The 25,087-nt window shown below is 41.4% G+C and overlaps 1 non-coding gene across 1 annotated transcript; it reads left to right on the forward strand.

Moving 5' to 3' along the window:
- Positions 1–765: 765 nt before the first annotated feature.
- Positions 766–882, forward strand: LOC117667795 (U5 spliceosomal RNA). The gene has a single exon (XR_004592148.1). It is a non-coding gene; the product is annotated as a U5 spliceosomal RNA (small nuclear RNA).
- Positions 883–25,087: the final 24,205 nt, after the last annotated feature.

Consider the following 25,087-nt stretch of genomic DNA (forward strand, 5'->3'; position numbering starts at 1 on the left):
TTATACAGAGTCCCAGCAGACTCATGTGAGATGCCTGCCACCATTTTTATGGGATCATTTATATGTCTTCCTATAACTGAACATCCAGTGGCCTATTTGGCTTTTCATTGGGAATTGATGTTAAAGTAATTGGGCAGAGGTTGTTGAAGTGCCAGTGGGGGCTTCCTGGATTTGAGTCTTTCTGCTGGTAGCAATAGCAATAATATTTAGACTTACATACCGCTTCATTGTGCTTTACAGCCCTCTCTAAGCGGTTTACAGAGTCAGCCTATGGCCCCCAACAATCTGAATCCTCATTTTACCCACCTCGGAAGGATGGAAGGCTGACTCAACCTTGAGCCAGTGGGAATTGAACTGCCAAACTGCTGGCAGCAAAATTAGCCTGCAGAGTGAGGGCAAAAGAAGAAGGGGATGACAGAGAATGAGGTGACTGGATGGAGTCACTGAAGCAATAGGCTTGAGCTTAAATGGACTCCAGAAGATGGTAGAGGACAGGAAGGCCTGAAGGAACGTTGTCCATGGGGTCGCGATGGGTCAGACATGACTTAGCAACTAATAACAACTGCATTCTAATCACCGCGCCACCATGGTTCTTAAATGAGGAAGGTCAGCATGCACTGGTAGGAGTGAGTTGTTCGAAAGTGTTTCTTCCCAAGCAGTACATAAGGGATAGACTCAAAGGAAATACAGAGGGGAATATGACTGCATAAAAAAAAAAAAAATCATTGATGCTCTTGTTATTGAAAATTTCCAACAGGAAGCATATTACTGTGATTTTTCTTCAGACTGTATAAATCTTTCACTTTTTACTAAAAGATTTCTGTGGAGAGGAACATTTATGATTTTCTACTAGATTTTTGAGGTTATGGTCCCCGCCGAATATTCTCCCATTGGAGTTGAGTTCTTCCCCAACCCTTCTCATCTTTTGGAAGAGCCTAAAAACTTGTCTCTGTTGCTTGGCCTGGGAGTAACCCAATAGGAGTCAGTTACACTGAGGGTGGCTGATTCTAGATTCTAAAAGATTCTAATCCCCAGGCTACCCATCATCTTTGTTTTTAATTTTTAACTTTTCTATTCAATTTTTCTTATTTTAATTGTTTTTAGCACTTTGTATTACATTATAAGCCACACAGGGTCACTGTATCAGTATGATGGACCCATAGAAATGTAATAAATAAATAGTACATATTAAATATGTCAGCTTAACCAGATCAATTTAAAACCTACCAGATATATATGCAACACCAATGAAGCTTGGTTAGGATTAGATCCATTTCGCAGATAAGTGGCAAATCCAGTTATTTGATTTTCTCACATCTTAATATATTGAGAGGGTCCTGAAAACGGGTTAATTTAGTAACGGATGAAGCAATGCTAAATTATCTTCAACTGGGTGTAGTAGTAGTAGTAGTGGATAAGATGGCGGCCTAGAAACCAGGAGACAGTGAGTTCTAGTCCTGCCTTAGGCCTGAAAACTGACTGGATAGAGTGACTTTGGGCCAGTCATCCCCTCTCAGCCAGTGATGGGATTCAGCCAGTTTGCACCACTTTGGGAGAACCGGTTGTTAACTTTCTGAACAGTTTGGCAAATTGGTTGTTGGAAGAAATAATTAGGGCAGAGAACCGGTTGTTAAATTACTTGAATCCCACCACTGCTCTCAGCTCAACCCATCTCACAGGGTTGTTGTTATGTGAAAAATAGTAAGAGGAAGGAGTATTAGATATGCTTGCTGTCCCAAGTTTCTTATATTTATTTATTACTACTATAAAGTAATAAAACCAGGACAGATATCCCATAAATAAATAATAGAGCTGAAAAATCCCTGGCCTGAAATTCTAAAGAACAACTAAATCACTATTTATTTTTACTTCTTTCTCATAATTCTTTCTCAGCCATCCTATTGTAATGACATTCCCCAGGAGATGCTCTTTCACACAATCCTTGAAATGATAAGGCATCACTTACCACTCCCATATCTTTCTCTCTTCTTTTCTTTAAAATACTTTCTTCCACATTAATTGCTGTTCCTCCCACTAACCCTTAAATCCGGGCGCAGAAAATCATTCCCTTCCAAAACAATCCTTGTTGCTTTGATTATTTAGCTTCAGAGATACCTGGAAACATTGTTGAAATAAGGTATTAGAGAGCTCAGCTTGGATATAGCTGAGAGTTTCAGCAGAGGTAACATTATTTCTGGATTAAAGTCTTTGCAAACTATTTACTTGCTTTTTAAAGGAGAAGAGATTGTGGGTTTTTTTAAAAAATAATAACTACCACAGATCAAAAAGAAAGTTGCCTTTGCTCCTGACAGATTTAGAAAATTGGTGATTGTATGAAATTGGCACAGATTTTGCAGGTAATTTCAATTGAAAATCTTTTCAAGCCTCTTATCTAGGTTTGATAGTATTTTCAGATTATTAAATGTGAACTGAATACATTTTATATACATTTTATATAATGCTTGGAGATAGTTGTTGGATGAAACATTCTTATATCATGTCAATTTTGTGCACATTCAAACATAAGTCTGTTCCATTCAGTTTCTGCCTAATGTAAGTCTATGCTGTAATTTGCATTTATTTCACGTACAGTTTTTGTTAATAGGAAAATGTTTCTTTTCCCAGTTTGTACTAGTTTATTAAGTTTATGCTAACAGGCAAATTTGGGGTAATGGCTTTATTACAATCTTTTAGCAAAACTTCTGCTCAGAGCTACATCGCAACATTCAAATACATACACTATGTCAGAAAGCTAGCTATTTTCTGGTCCTCCTATTAGATTGGGAAATGTGAGTTGGGTCAGCTTGCATAAAAATTGTGGACCAAAACCTTCTTCTTCCCAACCTTGTTTAAAAATACCAATTTCTGCAAATTTCCTCTTTGTTTAGGGTTTCCAGTTTTGGTCCATAGAAGTTGTAAGTGACTTCCAATCAAAGTAAACTAATTTTTTTTCTCATACAAACCTGTTTTCATCTACTCAGAAACATCTCTGATGCATTATCATCCTCATCTAGGGTATTTTTTTAATGACCCTTTAATCAGTGGTGGAGCGGGCGAGCAGGGTGGGTGGAGCGGTGGAGCAGGGTGGAGCGGTGACCGGGCGACTGGGCAGATGGGGATAGGGCCAGCCAGAGGTGGTATTTGCCAGTTTGGCGAAACAGTTAACATTTCTGCTACTGGTTCGCCCGAACTGGTCTGAACCGGCTGAATACTACGTCTGCCTTTAATCCCTTATATGGGGGTGGAGCAGGGGTTCGTTCTACTTACCTTTACTACCGGTTCACAACGGGATCATGCGCTGATGCCAACATCCGGGACAGTGGGCAGGTCCTCCTGCTGGTCCAAACTGAGGGCAACCCACCACTGGGGTGGAGTTGGAGGTGACTGAATGGAACTGAGTGTTTACTTTTTGTACCCTGAGAGACAAACATCTGTCACTATTTAGGATTGAACTCTCAACCTTCCAAGTGGGAGGCATGCCTCTTCACCTCTACAACACCATGCCACCATGCCACTCATATTCTCATCTAGGGTGTAATTAAGTTTATTCATCCTTTGCTTTTGGCTACTAATACATTTGCATCCATGCTGTTCCTTGCCTCAACAAAGTGCTTCTATTAGATGGCTTGGAATCTCTTGCAATAAATCAAAATGCATAGTCCTCAGCTATAAAATGGCCCTTTCTCTCTGCCATCTTCCACCTGGGATTGCCAGGCCTCATCTCTGATAAATACACCCAGTGGCAACAAATCAGGGATCCATCACACTAAATTGAGCACCATGAATCACTTGTTCACTCCAGAAATTCCAAGTGTGGCAATTTATTTCAGCTAATTTGATACCCTGAGGAAAGGATACACCACATGCTTGCAATGCAAGCTATTTCTATTAGGAGTATTGTTCCTAGTTACAAAGTACTTGCAATTTCTGAAACATTGCATGCCATCCGAAGGATATAAGGCCCTGACTGCAAATTCACAAGCTAACCAATAGAATAAATGAAGAATGGCATGAAAACAAGCCATGGAGAAGCTGTTTCTTGGTTGGCTGACATATGGGACCCACCTGGTCTTCTCTTGCCCTGATGCTTCTCTCAGTAGTTAAAGGATGCAATCTTCCAGAGGTGCTTGATCAAATTGCTTGATCTAGGAAAAGCCAGTGCGTTCTTCTGTTCAAGGGTGTAGATTCTGAATGGTAGATTCTTGGGAAGAATAAAGCCAAGAGTTGTTCCTTCTTTGATGGGTGGTGATCACATTAGTCTTCTACCAGGTCCTTCTCCTAGTTTAAGATTAAGATTATTCAAGAGACATTAGATCTTTGGGAAGGCCTTTACTTTACCCTCACTTTGTATTAATATGAAGTTGATTTAGTTATTGTGGAATACTAACAACAACAATGGTAATAGGAATGGGAGATTCTTGTGCAAGTTCATGTACTCAGTCCCATATTTGGAATGCAAATACTGCATTCAAGATGTCTGTTAATCTTACTTGCTCTCTAGGACGTAATTCTTCAGCAAAGGGCTCATCCATACCCCTTACTCTAGTTCCAACATGGCCTGCTGCCCTATGGAATGAACTGCCCCCGGAATTGCGCAAGATCTCCAACCTCCGTGTATTTCGCTGTGCCCTCAAGATCCTGCTGTTCTGCCAGGCCAGACTATCAATGTAATGATTTTTAAATTGGGTGTTTTAAATTTTTGGGTTTTAATTCAGGCCGAAATTATTTAATAATTTTAATTATTTTTTAATTGATATCCGTATATTTTTGTGTTTTAATAGGCTGTACACCGCCCTGAGACCTTCGGGAGAAGGGCGGTATAGAAATATAATAATAATAATAATAATAATAATAATAATAATAATAATAATAATAATAATATTTAATCTTTAGTGAGATTCACAGCCTTTGAGGCTGGTTAATAGCTCAACAGCTCGAGTCCTAACCAAGGACCTAGGAACTGTTAAGGTATCGTCGGAGGATGTAAGCTGTTCCAAGTAAGGTGGTTTTTTTGTAGAGTCAAAATGTTCAAGTCCGGCAAATTTAGAATTTCTAAATAGTGGGGTAGCCCTTTGGGTATTGCTCCAAGGGCTCCAATTACAATTGGGACAACACACGATTTCTTTTTCCACAGTCGCTCAACTTCAATTTGCAAATCCCGGTACTTTGTGATTTTTTCTTGCTGCTTATCTTCAATCCGTGCATCACCAGGTATTGCAATGTCAATGAACCATACTTTTTTCTTTTCAACTATTTTCAACCACTCCAGGGGAAGGTTCCTGCAAAATCCCCATTTCCTCCCGATCAGCTGGGATTTGGGACGCAGAGAATAGATGGGGGTGGGGCCAGTCAGAATTTTTACTACCGGTTCTCCAAACTACCCAAATTTCCGCTACCAGTTCTCCAGAACTGGTCAGAACCTGCTAAAACCAACCTCTGTTTCACACCTATAGATAAGATTTTGCCAGACTAAAGATTCTATTACCTGCATGTACAATAAGATGTGAACCTTTAGAGAGAGACTAATAGAATGAAGGACTATCAAAAGAGAAGGGTTTGTGCAGGAGTAAAACAAAAACAAAATGAATGCTATGCCTGGTTTGTTTAGTTTAATGTATGAACTAGGTTTAAATAAATTTAAGGAGGTTGTTAGAAGAGCAGGTGTTGTTTATGGATTACAGGTAGTCCTCGATTTACAATAGTTCATTTAGTGACCACTCAAAGTTACAACAGCAGTGAAAAAAGTGAGCTGTGAGTTTTTCACCTTTACATCCATTGGAGCAGGGATGGGTTCTAAAAATTTTTACTACCGGTTCTGTGGGCGTGCCAATCATTTTCAAATACAAGGGTCATGCTAATAAATTTTATGTTCCTTATTTTTAAGGAATGCTAATCCTCCACTCGCTTATCAAATATGGTCACCAAGTTATACAACTGCATAAAACTTTAAATTGAATATGTCATTTTATTGTCCTATTATTTTTTTGCCCTTTACCAATAACAAACTCATATGTCAAACTATCCTTTTTTTTTTTTTTACTGTAAAGGTTGGTCAAAGACTGTAACAAAGATATATGATTTCGTTTGAACATTTCTTTCCCTTGTAAAAGTAAAAATAATCCATTTTACACCTTTTAAGAAAAGATGGGTTTGCGGGTTTTTTTGTTTTTGTTTTAATAGCAAGCAGAAAATTAGGCCATCTATTTTGCTGTACTGAAAATATGCTTCCTGCTTTCTCATTTTGTTCTCTCCTACAGACTTACACTACAAACTTACACTAAGTTTCTAGTGTAAGCCACCTTTCCTTCCTTCCTTCCTTCCTTCCTTCCTTCCTTCCTTCCTTCCTTCCTTCCTTCCTTCCTTCCTTCCTTTCTTTCTTTCTTCCTTCCTTCCTTCCTTCCTTCCTTCCTCCCTCCCTCCCTCCCTCCCTCCCTTCCTTCCTGGAGAGTGGGGTTATTATCTAACTGCTTTCAATTTAGAATTCAATGTTTGTTTTATGCTTTTTGACAGAATTATCTAGTTGCCTCTTACAAACTCTGCAAAACTTCTTAACCAGACTAACCATAATTGGAAATGCTTCTCCAAACCCAGCAGAATATTTTCCTGTTGCAATATTTGGAGGCTGTCCTTGTTTGATGGCGAAAGTTTGATCTTCCACTCAAGTGAAATAATCCTGGTGACAAACACACACACACCCCTAGAGAGAGAGGTAGATGGGGAGGGAGAGAGAGAGAAAGAGAGAGAGAGACAGAGACAGAGACAGAGAGAGAAACAGAGAGAGACACGGGGGGGGGGGAGAAAGAGAGAGAAAGAAAGAGAGAATTATTATGATTCAGCCTTTGACTTCTGCTTAGATGTGGAAAAACGGAGGGTGGGAGGCTCCTGAATTCAGTTAGGTTTGGACCTCTATATCCTGTTATTTCTGCAGCCATTTTACCAGGCAGTCTTGGCTCTCTCCTATCGGGTATTTAATTGCCAACGTATCAGCAGGCTGTGTGGGAGAGAAGCCCCATCAATCTTATTCAGGGAACATGAACCTTTGATGAAAGGTTATAGGGTTAACTTTGTCCCATTCTCTATGCCATGGCTGGAAGGCAAAAGAGGGAGGGAGGGTGGGTTTGCAATGGCTGAATTTCTTAAGCTTTACACATGGACCTTCTCTCAAATGCCATGGCCCTTCAACCTGATGGAGGTATGTGAGCCATAAAGATGCCTAAGAGCAAACAAGCTCTGAAAAGTGAAGTCAAGCAGGTTAATGGTGGAATGGGAAAAAAAACTCAGAGGGGGCAGGATTTCCTTGACACAATTCTCAGCAATCATCCAATTCATTCCCCCTCCCTCTTTCTGCCAGCTAATGCCCAAAGTATGCTTTGTTAAGATGCAACAGCAGGAGAACAGATGTAAGTTTGATTCTTCCCTGTTTAAGGTATAAGATTCCCAGCCAGTGGAGAGACTTGCTGGCTGAACTCAGCAGTTCCCTCCTAGTAGGAATATTCATCAAACACTCTCAACAAGAATTCACAGGTTGGACATGGTCCTCCAGACTGGAGGAGAATGACTGTAGTTTCATTTCCATTTTAAACCAAATGCTTCTTATTCACACTTCCTAGGTTTATATGAAACCTGGAAAGAGCAACATGCCAACATCTTATTCCTTTTTTGTGCTTGGCATAATCCCTCCCTGCCTTCTTCCTAGGATAGAAAGAAAGTGACTGGCCCAGTTGGCTTGTTGGAAGAAACGTCCATCTGGGTTCAGTTCCAAGTGGGAAGAAAGACACTGGAAACATGGAGACTGCTTGGAAAGAAGGTTTATTGATGAACAGGATCACATGCCTTGAAGATCTTCGGCAAAAAGGGAATAGCTGCTGAGAGTCCCTGGGTTTTATACCCTCTCTGGCTTTGAACTTCCTGGGGCACAGGAAGAGTATCCTGATTGGTTGTTGTCAGAGGTCATAGCTAGCCTTTTAGGTTGTTTCTGTGTTAAGTTTGGTTGAATCTTGCTGGGTGATGCAATGAAGGGCAATTAAATGGCTCTGCCTGAAGGAGGTAGATCTTTGTAATGTAGAATAGACTGGCCCAGCCCTTAATGGCCCATTGACAAAGGGGGGGGGGGTTTCTGCCTCCCTTTTAGGGGAAATATTCTGCCCTTTTAATATTTCCTAAAATATTTCATTTTCTAGGAAAGAGGTGGGTTTTAACTTCCTACAGGCTTTATACCTAAAATGGGACTAGAACTCACAGTCTCCTAGTTTCTAGCCTGTTGTCTATAAACTTGACTTTATAAGTAGGAAAAATACCCAAGTATACTAGACACAATTCTTATTCTTCTTTTATATTCAGGTCTATAACATGGATTACAGATCTCTTTTTCCTCCACTGGAGCTCTCTTTGTGCAAAGCTCTCTAATGCTATATTACAGAGTTATACAAACATACAACCTAAAGACTCTGAGCTAGCATTGGGGAGAAAAGTTTACATAGAGGTTAAAGCTGGTGCTGTTATGAATATTCTCTAAGAGTTAGTGCTAATGGGAAAATTTCATCATAACCAGTGGTGGGTTGCCCCCGGTTCGCACCGGTTCTATAGAACCAGTAGTAAAACCAGCGGGAGGCTCCGCCCATCGACCCCGACGTCACTAAAACGCTTCTGTGCATGCGCAGAAGAGCACACCACGGCCCCACTGCGAAACAGTAGTAAAGGTAAGTAGAACCTACCCCTGATCGTAACTATTCTGAACTGGAAAAGCTTAGGCCCAAATGTAGACTGGTACCCTACAACGGTACATAATCAAACTGTAGAAAGCCAGATATTCACTGTGTATCCCTCACACCCACCTTCATTATTAACTGCAACAGAGTCAAAGAAAGGTTACCCTAATGCAGAGTCCCCCAACCTTTGGGCAGGGGTGAAATCTACTTTCCTTCCTTACCAGTTCGGAAGTGCATGCGCCATGCACGCACGGACCCTCTGTGCATGTGCAAAACCTTATGGGGGTAAAAAACACATTACTTCCTGGTTAAAACCAGGAAGTAATGACAACCAGGTGGGTGGAGCCTTGCGCCGCCATCACTACCGCCATTGCTACTGCCATCACTACCGCCATCACTACCGGTTCTCTGAACCACCTGCCATGATCACTACTGGATCGGTCGAACTAGTCCAAACCGGGAGCATTTCACCCCTGCCTTTGGGGCATCAGGGACTGGTTCCGTGAAGAGATGTTTTTCCACAGACCGGAGGGAGTGTGGTTTTGTGTGCTGCCTGCAACCAGCAAATGGGTTTTTGCTTGTTTGCATGGTCCGGTTTCTGGCATGTCGCTGCCCAGTGCCAGTCCACAGTCCGGGGGTTGGGGACCCCCAGCTTTAATGCTCCAAACTGGTTGGTCTGCAGACAAAGGAATTAACTTGGAGCTCATATAAAGAATGGTTGCTGGAATTGGGTATGTCTAGTTTAATTAAAAGAAGCACTAGGGGGTCATATGATAGCAGTGTTCCAATATCTCAGGGGCTGCCACAAAGAAGAGGGAGTCAAGCTATTCTCCAAAGCATCAGAGGGCAGGATAAGAAGCAATGGATAGAAACTAATCAAGGAGAGAAGCAACCTAGAAAGAGAAATTTCCTGACAGTTAGAACAATTAACCATTGGAACAACTTGCCTCCAGAAGTTGTAAATGCTCCAACAGTGGCAGTTTGGATAACCATTTGTCTGAAATGGTATAGGATTTCCTGCCTGAGCAAGGGGTTGACTAGAAGACCTCCAAGGTCCCTTCCAACTCTGTTATTCTAAGTGATCAATGTTACTGTTAAATTATATGCATTTACTGCATAAACTAGAGACTACGGTTATCTCAAATAACATTCTAGAAGAACAAGCTGGCTTTAGAGTTAGATCACTCCACGTTAGATAACCCCTACTTACGAGACCACCTTCTGCCACTGATAGCCTCCCACCGACCAGTCCGCTCCCACAGAGAGGGACTCCTCAGGGTGCCGTCAGCCAAATTATGTTGGCTGGCGACACCCAGGGGGAGAGCCTTCTCTGTGGGAGCCCCTGCCCTTTGGAATGAACTGCCCCCGGACATAGGCAAGATCTCTGATCTCCGAGTTTTCCACTGTGCTCTTAAGACCCTGCTCTTCCGACAGGCAGGGCTAGCTTCATAATTGAATTTTAAATTCGGAGTTCTTAAATGTTTGGGTTTTTTAGTTAATTGGCCTTAAATGTAATACTTTTAATAATTTTTTAAATTTAAATTGTGATATTTGTATTGTGTTTTTATCTGGCTGTACACCGCCCCGAATCCTTCGGGAGAGGGGCAGTATAGAAATAAAATTATCCTTATCCTTATCCTTCTTATTGACCCATTTGGTTAATAATAAGTACGCGGTACAAAGTGAATGAAAAATAATTGCTGTTTTGTTGTGCATGGGATTCCATTGGTAAGAATGGGCTTTTGTTTAAACTAGTCAGCTTCAGTATCAGTCAGTACTATTACTGATACAGACATACCAAAAGATATTCATAAGAATTTTTCACGTAATATCTGATCGTATCCCAGTTTCTTTCTTTCTTTTTATCAGACAGACTGCTCCCTTGCACTGTGATCTTTTAATTTATTCATAAATGGTACTACTTCAAAGAACAAAGAAGAACCTTTCTCTCCAATCAGTCTAGATTCTCATATCTCAGTCCATGTTAATTTGAACAGAGCAAAGATGGATAACCTTAGACCCAGAACTGGGTACAACCCCTAGTAATCTTGAGTGTGATCCTTTGAAGACTTTAACAGTGTTATCGGCTTGTTTTTAATATTATTCAAGGGAGGAAATTTTAAAATGTGACTGGAGAGTGTTCACCTATATTAATTGGTAATAGGCAGGGGTGGCATTCATTTACCTTGGCTACCGGTTCGCAAATGTGAGCACACATGCCACCTTCACGCATGCACAGAGGGTCAAAAATGGGACATGATGACGTGCGGGTGGGTGGATGGAGTGCAGGGGTGAAATTCAGCAGGTTCTGACAGGTTCTGGAGAACCGGTAACATAAATTTTGAGTAGTTTGGAGAACCGGCAAATACCAACTCCTTCCCCTGCCACACCCACCAAGCCACACCCACCAAGCCACACCCACAGAATCGGTAGTAAAAAAAATTGAATTTCACCACTAGTGGAGCCTCCCACAGCTGCCGCTACCGGTTTGCCCGAACCGGATAAAACCAGTTGAATACCACCACTGGTAATGGGTTTAACCATATGTGAAATATGAAATTACATCAAATGTTTTTCTTGAATTCCCACCACATTTTGGGGGAGGGGGAATGCAGTCTTTAATTTATCACTCAAAGGCCATGGATAGCCTTGAGTCCAAAGAATTTGTGTATTCTTGGTATGGATTATTACTGCCTCTTGGTAAATACTAACCAGGTGAATCATTAATAATTAATTACAAACAACAAAAACGATGAATTTGGACCAAAGTAGCTCCAAGTATAAGTGGAGAATTGATTATCATTTCATCAAATCAAACTCTAAATATCATTACCTAGGCAAATTCTTTTCTTTGTCTAGAAGGTGGCTTGCACATTAGAAGGCCAAGAAGGTAAATACTAATCAGCAAATAAGACAGATCATAAATTTGGCACACAGAATGGGGTAATCGAATACAGCCAGTTGGTTTTTCTGTATATGTGTATAGACATACAGAAGCAGAGAGTGTGTGAATTAAACAAACTGCCTGTTTAATTTTTCACTTTAATGTCATCTCTTGAAGCCATGTATTTTGCAGCAGGCTTATGAATAGTGAGGCATTCAAGGTCTGGACTGACAGATATTTTTTTTTAACCACCATATTTTTCATGTTTAAATAATTGCAAAGCAAAGATATACATTCAAGTGCATTGTATAACAATCCAACTTTGCCTATAGTTTTTAAGAGCAGGAGCAACCCTAACCCTTACAATCACAGGAGATAGATGGTATCATATCCCCCTTCAGGTGTGCAGTCCTGTACATTGGGGAAACAAAACAACCATTTCACAAACTCATGGCACAACACAGGAGAACAGACTCATCAGGACAGGAATTAAGCAGTCCATCTGAAAGACAAGGGTCACTCTTTTGAAGACAGCAAAGTTCATATTCTGGACAGAGAGGAACACTGGTTTGAAAGAGGAGTCAAAGAGGCCATCCATGTTAAAATCGAACAGCCTTCCTTCAACAGAGGGGGAGGAATAAAATACCACCTATCTCCTGTTTACAATACAGTCCTTTCAACAGTCTCAAAATTTCACACCAGTGATGGGTTGCCCCCAGTTTGGACTGGTTCACAAGAATCAGTAGTAAAACCAGCGGGAGGCCCCACCCACTGCTACGGATGTCATCATCGGCAATCTGCGCATACACGATCCTGTTGCAAACCGGTAGTAAAGGTAAATAGAACCCACCCCTGTTTCACACCCATTTGCACTCAAGGTAACTATTTAGATAACTCTGAGGATATACTGTAGAAAAACCCCCAAAGACCTCAAAGAATATAAATCCTTCCACTCCCTACCATTTAGTCAAAACTGAAGAAGCTTCTTGGATGAGAAGCAAAATGTATTCAAAGAAAGAAAGAAAAAAGAAAGTCCAGGAAAAAAGCACTTTAGGGACAGCCATGACTTGGATGATTGAGAATCTTTATAAATATTTATCTATGGATTTATTTCATTGAGGCAGTCTGCAAATACAGTGAATGAATCAAGAAGAAACTGGTGACAAATAATGCTAGCTTGTGAATGATGGCAAGGCAAGGAGAGTGAAAAGGCTACTCTGCCCTCTTGCCCAGCCTGTTTAGAAACCTTGTGAAATATTTAACTCCAAACCTGAAAGGGGAAAAATACCTGATTTTACCACATACTTTAATAATAGGACAACCCTCAGGTCAAGCTTTGCTAGAGTAAGAGTTCAAACGTCTGTTAACTTTTTGATCCCTGCCAGTAACTGAACATTGTAATTTATATAGATTCATTTGGGGATGGTTGTGATCCTTTCACCCTGTTCACAACTCATTTTCTTTTTTTTTTGTTTTTCTAGTAAGTTCTTTATACTGTGATCTTATATTTAAAATAATTAAATAGTACTACTCGTGCTGCTGCTGCTGCTACTACTGCTGATTTACTATATATTGAGTTGACTGACTGAATAAGATATTTTAAATATAATTAAACCAGGGCAACTACTTCTAGAATAGAATAGAGTAGAGTAGAGTAGAGTAGAGTAGAGTAGAGTAGAGTAGAGTAGAGTAGAATAGAATAGAATAGAATAGAATAGAATAGAATAGAATAGAATAGAATAGAATTTTTTATTGGCCAAGTGTGATTGGGCACACAAGAAATTTGTCTTGCTGCATACGCTCTCAGTGTACATTCATCTGCCAGCTACTGACCCCTGACACAGTAAGAGCACTTTTTCACATTGGTGCTGGGAATATACTATATCATGATATAGTGTGATTCGCTGGGATATGATAGAGATCCCTCCCTTCTTAATCCCTTCGTTCCTTTCTTTTTTCTTTCCTAGTGAAACAGGGCTGAGGAATTTCCAAATAGCTTCACTCTCATTTCAAGCTTCATCTACAGTAGGTCCTTTCAAGTCTTTGGTGGAAGTGACCTGTTCACAAGAAGCCTTGCACCTTTTATATACAGTATGTTTCAGGTATATAGCACATGTAAAAAAAAAAGGACAGAGCTTTAAACGCACAATTGGGATTGCCATCTTGTCCACAATTCACATGTCTTTACAACAGAAAACAGAAACTGCCAGCCTTCAGCTTACCTTATTTCCGGCTTTGTTAACATGGAAATTACTACCTTATTCACTCTACATGCTTAAGGATGAAATTCAAATACAACCAGATCTATCCTAGAGCCATGGTGGAGCAGTGGTTAGAATGCAGTATTGCAGATTAATTCTGCTGACTGCCAGCAGTTCGATCCTGATCAACTCAAGGTTGATTCAGCCTTCTAGGTTTCTGAAATCAGTAACATGTGGACCCAGATTGTTGGAGGCAATATGCTCACTCTGTTACCTGCTTAGTAGAGAGGGCTGTAAAGCACTATGAAGTGGTATATAACAATGCTACTGCTATTGCTATCCTTTCCAAAATAAGAAGCAATCATGTTTTGCTTATGTCTCTATCTCAGCAGTCCTAGATGCAACCTAACTATTGAACTGCAGTGGCGCAGTGGTTAGAGTGCAGTACCGCGGGAACTTCGGCTGATCACCGGCTGCCAGCAGTTTGGCAGATTGAATCTCACCGGGCTCAAGGTTGACTCAGCCTTCCATCCTTCCAAGGTTGATAAAATGAGGACTCAGATTGTTGGGGGCAATATGCTGACTCTGTAAACCACTTAGAGAAGGCTGTAAAGTACTATGAAGCGGTATATAAGTCTAAGTGCTATTGCTATTGCTATTGCTAGTATTTGGTTTAGCTTTTCCCAGCCTATCAAAAACAGATCATATCAAAATTATGTAATTCAAAACATACAAAAGTCAGCAACACTGACAACAATATAATTCTTCCCACTTTTTTCCCCCCAGAGAAGCATGACATATTCCAGCAGCACAAAGTTATATTTGGTGAAGACATGCATGCAACTTTTCTCCAGAATTCAGATAGGACTTCAAATATATTTCCCATATATACCTAATGTGGGATTATGAAGAGAAGTTGGTCTGACTAAAGTGGAGACAGGTGCATTTATTGAACTTATTTATTTCACTGGCCAAAGCTATAGGTTTTTTTCCCCCAGGAAGCCTAGATGAGTGGCGTCTCATCTAGGCTTACTGGGTGATGATGGATAATGAGTCAACATGAAAAAGATGACTGTTGCAAAAAATGCAACACTCTGGGTTCTCAATAGAAGTTATTTTGAAGGCTTTGATTAAGTGATCACTTTGCTCAATCAACATTCAATAGACTTGGAATCCAATCAATCTCCCCAATGCAAGATATATATATATATATTGAGTAGTCAAGTGCCTTTTTCGAGGCCAGCAAGATATTGACGTCAATTCCCAAACTCTGAACAGACCTAATATTAGCAAATTGTAATGCCTCTCACCAGATGTTCTGGAGGGCAGATATAGGAAAGATCCACATGAGCTAAGATTGGGGTGAAGGACCTACTGAAGCTTTGATCCACATTTTATTAAATTGCACCTCCTACAAGGATGCAAGGGGGCCATTTTATAAGCCTCTATTTAATGAAGTAGCCAGATGATCTACATCTGGGTGGGTGGAACCCACACTGCATATCAGACATTAATACAATTGAGAGAGTCCAGAGATATTTTACGAGAAGAGTCCTCCATTCCTCTATCTGCAATAGAATACCTTATGCCACTTGAAATTTTGGGCTTAGACAATTTAGAACTTCGCCATCTTCGGTCCAACCTAACCGTAGTACATAAAATTATCTGCTACAATGTCCTACCTATCAATGGATACTTCAGCTTCAACCACAACAATACACGAGCACAGATACTAACTTATGGTAAACCACGCCAAACTTGATTGCAGAAAATACGACTTCAGTAACTGAGTGGTCAATGCCTGGAATGCACTACCTGACTCTGTGGTTTCTTCCCCAAATGCCCAGAACTTTAACCTTAGACTGTCTACTGTCTACTGTCACCCCATTCCTAAGAGGTCCTTAAAGGGCGTGCATAAGCACACCAGCATGCCTACCATCCCTGTCTTAATGTTCCCTTTTTTCGTATCTATTTCATGTATTCATAATTATGTTTATACTTATATCTGTTATCTAATACATATATGACAAAAATAAATAAATTAAAATAAAATCTTTTCCTCCCAGATCAGTATGATTCAGTTTCCTTGAATGTGACAAAATCTAGTTAAGCTCCCTCATCATGTCCTGATTGCTTTGACAATGAAGTTACAATTTGGGGTTTCTATTTTATTTTCGTAGAAACAGTCATTGCTTATTTACTTCATTAACCTGCAGAATTCTGGTCAGTGACCACAGTAAATAATTCTGGTCAGTGACCATAGTAAACAACTCTTCTACACCTACAATGTGGCACTGGCGTGTTAATCATACAAATCCATGATTTAGGAGTTTTTTCCCATCTTGCTTGCTCCCAAAACTGCTTTTTGTAACATCTTGCTTGTGAATTGATCTGAAGATTTCAGAAGGCTTTTTTTTTTTAATTGCTGATCTCTGGATTGGCTTAATAAAGTTTGCCCTAAAATGGTTAGGATGCATTTTCCCCCCAGCCCATTTAAATTTCTATAACTTCTGAGCCTGTCTTTGCCATTGAAATGGTAATTGATTTTTTTTTTATGGCTGTCTTTTATTCGGGCTGTTAGTTGTTAGCTTTATTGCACTGTCTTAGGTTTTTACAGTAATTTATTACTGATATTGTACCCTACCATGGAATCTTATGTGATTAAAGGGAGCAACAGAAATGGCTAAATAAAAAAAAAATGACTGAAAATGGCTGTGCATTTCTCTTCCCCACCCGACTCCTGTTAATGGTACACAACTGTACAAGCAAATAATGCTAAAATCAAAGGGGAGGAGAAAGAAGTCTTGATGTGATCCTCAATAAGTATCTTTTTTGTACAGTGATTTATTGAGATGCACCTGGACTAATAAAACACTGCAGGAAAAGTATCTTGGCCTTGCTATATATGCAACCACATTGGAATTGCTGCTGGTGGTGGTGGCTGTGCAATGGTATGAATCTCAAGAAACGCATGATTTGGAAACAGAAATAAATATTTAGCAGAAATATAAAGGTGGAAGTTTTCTAATATATGGGCCCTACAAGAATAACAAATTCCACCAGTGGTGGAATTCAAATTTTTTTTACTACTGATTCTGTGGGTGTGGCTTGGTGGGTGTGGTGTGGCTTGGTGGGCGTGGCAAGGGAAGGCTACTGCAAAATCCCCATTCCTTCCCCACTCCAGGGGAAGGATACTGCAAAATCTCCATTCCCACCCCACTCCAGGGGAAGGATACTGCAAAATCTGCATTCTCACCCCACTCCAGGGGAAGGATTCTCCAAAATCACCATTCCCTCCCCACTCATGGGGGAAGGATACTGCAAAAACTCCATTCCCACCACACTCATGGGGGAAGGATACTGCAAAATCTCCATTCCCACCCCACTCCAGGGGAAGGATACTGCAAAATCCCCATTCCCTCCCCACTCATGGGGGAAGTATACTGCAAAATCCCCATTCCCTCCCCACTCATGGGGGAAGGATATATAAAATCCCCATTCCCTCCCCACTCATGGGGGAAGGATACTGCAAAATCTCCATTTCCACCCCACTCCAGGGGAAGGATACTGAAAAATCCCCATTCCCTCCCCACTCATGGGGTATGAATATTGCAAAAACTCCATTCCCACCGCACTCTGGGGCCAGCCAGAGGTGGTATTTGCTGGTTTTCCGAACTACTCAAAATTTCCGCTACGGGTTCTTCAGAACCTGTCAGAACCTGCTGAATAGCACCCCTGAGCTGCACCTTTGGGTACAGGTAATCCTTGATTTACAAACACAATTGTTGTAAGCTGCCCAGAATTGTTGTAAGCTGCCTGGAGTTGCCTTGTGGTGAGATGGCCAGCAAACAAATTGAATAAATAAATACTGAATTGATTAATTAATTAATTAATTAGGAGCAGAATTACTGTTGCTGTGATGGAATGCAGCCTGGATTCCCAAGAGGGAGGGAGAGAGTGCATTCCAGAAAAATAAAAGACAACTCAGTTCAGATAGTTCGTGTGAAGAAAGGTGGTGGAGAAGACTCCTCCCTAATAGTTCCCAGAGTATATGCTTTATGGGATTGGTGGTCTGCTTTAGTTTGGCAAGATTCTGTCTATTGGGGTGGAATGATAAAGAAATCTGCTTGGAAGAACCACCCATATTTTTTCTTGGTTTTTTGAAGTCTGGCAATTGCTAAGCATGGAGGTCGTTAAGCGACTCTCGTCTGATTTTACAATCTTTTTTGCCATGGTTATTAAGTGTACTTGCTAAGCGAATCATTCAGTCCTTAACCAAATCTGGTTTCCCCCATTGACTTTGCTTATCCGAAGCTGGCTCAGAAGGTTACCCAATGGTGATCACATGACCTTGGGTTGCTGCAACCATCATAAATGCATGCTGGTTGTCAAGTGCCCAGAATATGACCATGTAACTGTGGGTATGCTGTGCTGGTCGTAAGTGTGAGGACTAGACGTAAGTCACTTTCTTCAGCACCATTGTAACTTCAAACAGCCACTAAAGGAATGATCGTAAATCGAGGACTATCTGTAATCTGATAGAATTCTGTTGTAGTTGCTAATTTTGAAGGGCCATGGAGGAGACAACTTGGCAACCTGTTTCCAGGTCTAATAATGACTTGCATGCCCTCAAATACATATGCAGGGACAGCCTGAGTGACTAGTGTAGCTATTAGAGCTGACCCAATTATCATGAATATGGACAGAGATAGTTTTTCAGTTTCTATTCAATACCACAAAGGGAGGTGACCATTTTTTTTAATTATTTTTTTTGTCTGAAGGATCTGGAAATGCTGATTGCATTCTCATGTCCTGAATACTGATGGATGCAAAATCTTGTGCTGTATATTATCCATGTCCCTCTTGCATGATAAAAGCAAAGAGAGAAGAGCACAACTACAGTTGTTGACAGATTGGTAACTCAGAAGGGCAAAAAAAAACTTCAGCTTTTTCTAAATCGGAAATGGCTTCTCACCATTCACGTCTATGGTATATTATTCTACTGTTGAACTAAATAGGAGGAAATAGCAGGCAGGATTATAAGAGGAGGCAGGAGAATTAGGTATGTTCGTCACCTCGAGTTACATGTTAAAAAAGCAGGATTAAAATCTAATAATCTAATAATAATTTTCAGTTTGCAGATGCAACTATTGAAGGTCATCTAATCCATTCACTCCCTTCAACATCCGAAACAAATATCTCTTCTATTCAGCACCATTATTTTCCTTGATTGTGAGTTAGACTGGCCAATCCAAGCCAATTAAAGATCCCATAGTAAATAAAATTTACAACACAAGGTTGCAAATTAGACATCATTATTAAGATAAGCTTATATTAGCCAAATGGATGTTTTCCTTGATTCGATAAATGCTTGAATGGTCAAAGAGGCAGTTTAACCTGTTGGCTGTACCATCTTCCCAATTAGACATTGAAGAAGATAAAAATGTGCCCTGTAGTTTATAATGGAAGTTACCTAAGATAGCCAATGAGGAATGGAAGACCTAGGAGGTCTCCAGTTTAGGTCTGGATCGTGTCCAAGGGCAAAAGTTAAAAATCTTTCCCCTTCACTCCTTAAGGAACAAAGACACAGGCAAGCAACATAGGTAGACGCAAACATTTGTCCATATGCTAGTATGGTATCAAGTAGTCCTTGATTTACGACTGTAATTTACTCTGGAATTATAGTCATGTCCTGCTGATCATTAAGCAGGTCATCATTTGACCAATCTGATTTTATGAGTTTTTTTTTGCAATGGTTATTAAGTAAATCTATTACTCTAAATCACAATCCTATGGCCATGGGACACTGCAAACCTAATGAGATGGATGGCAATCAGAACTTTGGATCCCAAGTACCTTTTCTGGGATCCAGTGTGACTTTGAATGGTCTCTAAGTGATTGGTTGTAACTTGAGGATGGCCTGTATATGAGAACAAGGCTGGAACTCTCGAGGAACTCAATTGATACTATACCGGATGACCTTCCCCTTTATTGGATACACTAGCTTTTCCCCCACCTTGGTCCCTTCCTATATGTAAAGGTAAAAGTAAAGATTCCCCTCGCACATATGTGCTAGTCGTTCCCAACTCTAGGGGGCGGTGCTCATCTCCATTTCAAAGCTGAAGAGCCAGTGCTGTTCGAAGACGTCTCTGTGGTCATGTGGCCAGCATGACCAGGGGTGAAATCCAGTAGGTTCTGACAGGTTCTGGAGAACCAGTAGTGGAAATTTTGAGTAGTTTGGAGAACCGGCAAATACCACCTCTGGCTGGCCCCAGAGTAGGGTGGGAATGGAGATTTTACAATATCCTTCCCCCAGGAGTGGGGTGGGAATGGAGTTTTGGCAGTATCCTTCCCCTGTCATGCCCACCAAGGCACATCCACCAAGCCACGCCCACAGAACCGGTAGTAAAAAAAATTGGATTTCACCACTGACTAAATGCCAAAGCCGCATGGAACGCTGTTTCCTTCCCACCAAAGACGGTCCTTATTTTTCTACTTGCATTTTTTTACGTGCTTTCGAACTGCTAGTTGGCAGAAGCTGGGACAAGTAACGGGAGCTCACTCTGTTACGCGGCACTAGAGATTCGAACCGCAGAACTGCCGACCTTTCAATCGACAAGCTCAGCGTCTTAGTCACTGAGCCACCGCTGATGATTGGGAAATCCTGAAATGGTTGACCAAATTTATCTAGATTTAGGAAGAACTGCGACCTTTCAGAATCAAGAAAATTAGAAGCTAGTGATTCCAAAACCCCCCCTCTCACTTTTTTAATTACTTTCAGAGAAATCTGGATTCTGCATCAGATTCCCCCACACATTAATTCTGTCCACGCTGAACAGCAAAGATAAACTGCCTTGGATTTAGCATCCGGTATTTATCTGCTGTCTTGTGCCAAAGTAATGAACAGCAGTAATGGTTCCTTCCCCACCCCCCATCCCCCACCCACCCCCCACCCCCGGAGGAACAGAGAGCTGTAACAGTTGTGCATTAAAAGGAAGCATGCCTGAGCCAATCTGATTAAGATTTTCAAATAGGAAAGCTTTGCGTTTAAATGTGAGAATTAGCATTTCAAATTGCTGGTATAATGAGAGGCCAAAGGCAGCATAATATAACCATCTTTCTGGCAGAGAGTCCCAATTGCAAAGCCCAGAAAACAGAGGAAAAGCTCTTCATTCAGAAATATTTTTTTTTTCAATCCACCAAGTCTATTCACATTTTTTTTTCTTCCCTTCCTGTTCTTTGCTCTCTCCGTCTCTCTCCCACACGCCCCACCTGACCCTCCTCCACCCACCAGGCTATTTGAGAATTGATATATTTATTTTAGGATTAGATTAACAGGCTTTGTGATCTGCCAATTGACACTGTGATACTGTAGCACCGAGTGAGGGGAAGCCAGCCTTCTTGGCTCCGAAGAAGAAGGTCGCCATAGGTCTGACCTAAGCATAGTACACAAAATTATCTGCTACAATGTCCTACCTGTCAATGACTACTTCAGCTTCAACCACAATAATACACGAGCACACAATAGATACAAACTTAAGGTAAACCGCTCCAAACTTGATTGCAGAAAATACGACTTCAGCAACAAAGTGGTCAATGCCTGGAATGCACTACCTGACTCTGTGATTACTTCCCCAAACCCCCATAACTTTAACCTTAGACTGTCTACTGTTGACCTCACCCCATTCCTCTGGTGTGCATAAGCACACCAACATGCCAACCGTCCCTGTCTTACTGTCCCCATTTATTCGTATCCTTATCCTGTATTCATAATCATGTCTATACTTATATCTGTTATCTTATATGTATTTGACCAATAAATAAATAAATAAAATAAAAATAAATAAGTTTGGAAAGAAATTGTTCTCTTCTAAACTTGGTGCAGGCAAAAATCAGAGGGGAGGGGAGGAGGCCAGAAAAAGGAAATCCCAAAGGAGGGGGAAAAAGATGCAATGGAAGAAGGAGGTAAGATTCACTGGGGAGACCTAGATTCGTTGGATGACTTTGGACTCCACAAGTTACCTTGGTGGGGGGAAATGGGAGAAGGAAATGATAGATCCAATGCACAATTAGGGTCACTCTGGACCAGTGGTGAAATCCATTTTTTTTTTATTACCGGTTCTGTGGGCGTGGCTTGGTGGGTGTGGTGTGCCATGGCGTGGCATGGTGGGCGTGGTATGGCTTGGTGGGCATGGCAGGGGAAGGATACTGCAAAATCTCCATTCCCACCCCACTCCTGGGGGAAGGATATTGCAGAATCTCCATTTCCACCCCCCTCTGGGGCCAGCCAGAGATAGTATTTGCCGGTTCTCCCAACTACTCAAATTTTCTGCTACCGGTTCTCCGAACTGCTCAAAACTTCCACTACCCCTGTTCTGGACTCACAGCTCCTGTTCAAGGAGCAGGTGGTAGTTGTAACTAGGAGGGCCTTTGCTCACTTTTTGGTTGTGCATCGGTTGCACCCATTCCTTGATCAGGGAGTAGGCTGCTCATAGTCACTCATGCTCTTGTGGTCTCTAGATTGAACTATTGCAACCCACTCTACATGGGGGCTCTGTCAGACCCCGACAACCAAGGACACACAGTCATTCTTCTAAGCAGATTTCTTTATTGTTCCGTACCTATGGTCAGAATCTTGCCAAACTAAAGCAGTCTGCTGTATCATCAGAAGCACATTACATCAGAATGAATATAGGCTTGTTGCTTGGAGCTTTGCCACTGAATGGAATGAGTATGTCTAGTCAACCTATTTTCCAAAACACCAGAAAGCAAGACAAGAAACAATGGATGGAAACTAATCAAGGAGAAAAGCAACCTAGAACTAAGGAGAAATTTCTTAACGGTGAGAACAATTAATCAGTGGAATGCCTGGTCTTCAGAAATTGTGGGTGCCCTGTTGCTGGAAGTTTTCAAGAAAAGACTGGGCAACCACTTGCCTGAAATGCTATAGGATCTCCTGCTTGAGCAGGGGGTTGGACTAGAAGACTTCCAAGGTCCCTTCCAACTCTGTTATTCTATATTCTAACTATTGGAGAGAGGCGGTCTTCATCTGGCCCACTACATTCCATCACAGTCTCCCCTTGAAGAGCATCAGGTAGTTTCAATTGGAGCAGCATGGCGGATCAATGGAGTCAATTTTTCAGCACATGACACCATTGCTTGGTGAGTTGCATTGGCTTCTGGTAGGCTTCCGGGTGAAATTCAAGATCCATATAGTTACCTTTAATGCCTTTCCTGGCTTGAGACTAGGCTACTTGTGTAAGTGACTCTCCCCAATTGTTTCTACTCATCCCACCCAGTCCAGCAGGAGGGACATGCTCTGAGTATCATTAGCTAAGGCAGGGGTCAGCAAACTGCAGCTCTGGAGCCACATGCAGCTCCATGGGTCCTCTGCTGTGGCTCCCTGTCAGGTGATCCCACCACTGGCTGGCCCCACCCCTCACCCTTCCCTCCCAGTTACTTCTCGCCTGGCCTGAGAAGGTAAGAAGGATGGCAGGGGATGGAGAAGTGACCAGGGCAGAGACATAGAGATACAGCGAGAGGGGGAAAGAGAGAGACATAAAGAGATACGCAGAGAGAGGGAGAGAGGGGGGGAGGGAGAGGAGAGAGAGAGAGGTATGTGGGTTTTGTGGTTCCAGGTGTTTTTTAACAACTGGTCCTCTGCCCTAATGACCAGCTGGGTAGGCATGTCTGGGTGTGGGTGTCATGTGACTGGTGGAAGTGAGTGACATCAAATTGGCCATGCCCACCTAGGTTTTGTGACTCCCGGTATTTTCTTTTCTGTGGGAAACGGGTCCAAATGGCTCTTTGAGTGCTTAAAGTTGCAGACCCCTGAGCTAAGGAATACTGGCTGACAGGGCCAGGAAGAGGGTCCTTTCTGCCATGCTACCCATCCTAAGGAACATCATTCCACCTGAGATTCGTTCAGACTTGGATTTGCTAGTCTTTCATAAGGCTCTAAAAACTTGGTTTTGTGCCCAGTCTGGGGCCCTAAGTATGTGACAAAGACTATTGTGGATAATTGTTTGGTTGATGCTCAGCTGCTTTGTGCTTTTAATTTGTTATGTGTTTGATTGTTTTTGGCTATTTTATTGTAAAGCCATCCAGAGTCACTTATGTGAGATGGGTGGCTATATAAATCAAATAAATAATTACCTAAAATGTTGCCTTGAGATACTGAACAGAAGATGGGGAATAATAGATAAATCTAACACATACCTACCTATACATTAGTAAAACTGGAGTGACATGACAATCCTGTTGTTGTCCAGAGATGTGAACCCAAAGGAATGCAGAGGGGACAAGGGAGATATGCACAGGTTCATATTTATTATTAGATTTTTGTTTTTGGTACCGTTGAGTCAATTTTTGACTCCTAGTGATTTCCTGGACCCATCGCAGCACTTGCTCTAGCAAGATTTTCAGAAGTGATTTGCCATTGCTCAGAGAGAGAGAGATTGGCCCAAGTCACCCAGCTGGCTTTGTGATTAAGGAGGGACCTGGCTTTGTGATTAAGGAGGGACTTGAACTCACAACCATCCAGGTTCTAGTGTGGAGCCTCACCACTACGTCAAACTAATTCTCAATATTTTGATATTAGTTTGGAGATAATTGGTGAAGGTGCAGGAGGTTCCACAGGGAATGATCAACAGAGTCAAGAATGGTGGCCATGGTAGTTTGATCAAAACTCCATCTATTTTTATATGCATTGTGTATAAAAACAAGATGGAACTTCAATCACATCATTGTGGCTGCCATCTTGACTTTTGGGACTAGGCCCTATGGAGATGGAGGCATTGTCACATTGTGGACTAATTTATGAGGAACAACCAACAGGGAGACTCCCACCTCATCTCCCCATGTGGTAGCTCCCCTCCTCCCAAGTTCACATCACCAACTTTCAGTGGCAAAGCTCCAAGCAACAATAAAACAATTTTCTTCTTTTAAAAAAAACCTGGCAAAATGAGTGTTAAAGCATCTGATAGACCCAGTGCATCAATTTGACTATGAATGGTGATATGCCAAAATAAATCAGCCTACTGACTGTGACATCCTCCACCCTTTTCTTCTAAATGTGGGGTGGGGTGGACATAGGGAGAGGGATGTGTAACTGATGCAGAATTAGAGACACATTAAGTGACTAGAACATTAAGCTAAAACATGTTGTAGACATGTGTATTTTAGCCTTCAGATATGCCATACTAGAAAGCAAAATAATGTAGAAATTCATAGCTGGACAATTAAAACTAATTCTATTCCCAAATTGGATTGTGCCCAAAGCCTCTTTGTATCAC

The sequence above is a fragment of the Pantherophis guttatus genome, chromosome 1 (genome assembly GCF_059756535.1).
Source record: "Pantherophis guttatus breed Tessera chromosome 1, ASM5975653v1, whole genome shotgun sequence".
Taxonomy (NCBI): Eukaryota; Metazoa; Chordata; class Lepidosauria; order Squamata; family Colubridae; genus Pantherophis; species Pantherophis guttatus.